Source organism: Talpa occidentalis, unplaced genomic scaffold, assembly GCF_014898055.3.
Source record: "Talpa occidentalis isolate TD23 unplaced genomic scaffold, MPIMG_talOcc4v2.1 talOcc4.3, whole genome shotgun sequence".
NCBI lineage: Eukaryota > Metazoa > Chordata > Mammalia > Eulipotyphla > Talpidae > Talpa > Talpa occidentalis.
The window spans coordinates 91,828,180-91,830,448 of record NW_023603184.1 but is presented as its reverse complement, the minus strand read 5'-3'; the positions used below and the strand labels follow the sequence as shown (position 1 = coordinate 91,830,448).

Genomic DNA, 2,269 nt, shown 5'->3' with positions numbered 1-2,269 from the left:
GGAGGCCCAAAATTGTACCTATTTGATGGTACAGTTACTATTGTACAAAATGTGAAAAATTGTAAAAAAAAAAAAAAAAAAGCAAGTTCCTGTGCAATCATTTAAATTGCCTTTCCTTTTATAATGAAACTTGTTTTTTTTAATTACTCTGGTATCAAAAGATATGCCCCAACTTTGTTGCTGAAATTTTTTCTGGATTCAAAATGAGGCAAAAGAATATAATTTGTGTAAGGCATTCATCACAAGAGGGAAGAAGTAGGTAGTAATAATGCAGAAGGGGAATCCTACACCCTTAGGACCAAGGTTGTCCTTAGAAGTCAGCATAACTGACTTAATTTTATTTTGGAACATAGTATCATTCTGAAAAACCTCCACATTTTTATTCTACAAGTTCATCTAAGATTGAAAATGCCACATTTAAAACAAATAGGATGATGTGTTTAAAGTTTCAACTAAAAGCAAGGCTCCCCCTTGGGCCTTAACTCTGCAAATTTGAGTATAACTTAAGAGGCAGAATAGCACATAGGTTTTGAGAGATAAATGATTTGGATTTGAATATTGTCTTCACTACTATTAGCTGGAGGAGTTGGGAGATAATTTTCTGTGAATATCCCACATTTCTTTTTTTTTTTTAATAATAAATTTTATTTTTATATTCCCCCATACAATTGCAAACGCCCCATTCTGACCCCAATCCTTCCCCTCCCGCCCCCACCCCCCAAAAAGTGTCTCTGGTTCATAGTTTTTTGTTGATTTTGATTTTCACTTTCTTATATTCATTTTCCTGGTCCCTTATTTAAGTTTTCTAGATTCCTGCTATGAGTGAGACCATCCAGTATTTTTCTTTTTCTTTTTGGCTTATTTCGCTGAGCATGATCCCTTCCAGCGCCATCCATGTTGCTGCAAATTGCATGTGTTTATCTTTTTTGAATGCTGAGTAATATTCCATGGTATATATGTACCACATCTTCTTGATCCAGTCATCTATTTTTGGGCATTTGGGTTGTTTCCAAAGCTTAGCTATTGTAAACAGTGCTGCTATAAACATAGGGGTGCAGGTGCTCTTTGGAATGGATGTTTCTGTGTCCTTTGGGTAAATACCTAGGAGTGGAATTGCTGGATCATATGGAAGCTCTATGTTTAAAAATATGGAATGCTTCACGAATTTGCGTGTCATCCTTGCGCAGGGGCCATGCTAATCTTCTCTGTATCGTTCCAATTTTAGTATATGTGCTGCCGAAGCAAACACGAATATCCCACATTTCTGTACTCACATATCAGATGGTCTTTTCAAGGATGTCTATCTAGTAAGAAGTCTTAGAAGATAGTTTCTCCATGAAGCACCAGGCAAATATGTTTGCTATCCAAGATGATGAAATAATAATTCTTTGGGGGGCAAAATCTGGACACATTTACTAACAGGTCTCTTAAAAAAGTAGGAATTTGCTAAGCTCAGATTCCTCAGCTGTGAGTCAAATCCACTGTGTGTGCACCTGGGTTGCTCCTCTTTGCCGTCATGGGATTGGGGAACAAGAGGAAATAGAGTGACTAGCTGTCATGGTTTGCTGGGGCTTTCACTGCCAGAATCGAAGGAGTCCTAGGAAAGAGAGGGTTGCTCACTAACCAGAAAATAGAGTGCACATGAAGTTCATGTTGTTTGCTGTACCAGGACAGAGCGCTGAATCCTAATCACTAGACCACCAGGGACAAGTTGTGCTGTGCCAGGATGTTGAAGTCCTTTGTCTCTGACCCAGGAGTTTTGTGTCTTCTGCCAGCATGCATGACATGGTGGCAGGCTAATCCATCAACTTGTAATTAGGTTAAGAGCTCAGATCTTTTACTGTTCTTGACAGTGAGATATCTGGCAACGTCTTATCTCAACTGTCAACTGGAAATAACATCTGCTCAAAGAATTGTGAGGATAAAGAAAAATGGCGCATATAAACAGGAGCATACACCCAGGACATAATATGTCCTCAATAGGTATTGACTGCTGCCACTTTATTACATTGTTCCTATTAGACAGAATGGTTCTGAGCAAATCATGTCATTGGTTGGTGCTATATATGTATCTTCCTCTCACTGTCTTCACACAACAGAACATAGCAAATTAAATCTCCCCCGTGGTGCAGTGGGTTGAGTGTAGTGCTGTGAAGCTGTCTGTAGCCTCTGCAGTGTGGGTTCAACTCCCGGCTGGCCAGGAAGAGACCCACATGGCGCAGTAGACCTCTCCTGTCTTGCCCGCTGCTCCCCTCAGCAGTGTATTTCA

The 2,269-nt window shown here is 39.8% G+C and overlaps 1 non-coding gene across 1 annotated transcript; it reads right to left on the bottom strand.

Annotated features, from left to right (window-relative positions):
• Positions 1-1,142: 1,142 nt before the first annotated feature.
• LOC119256369 (U6 spliceosomal RNA) lies at positions 1,143-1,249 on the bottom strand. Its single transcript, XR_005127710.1, has one exon. It is a non-coding gene; the product is annotated as a U6 spliceosomal RNA (small nuclear RNA).
• Positions 1,250-2,269: the final 1,020 nt, after the last annotated feature.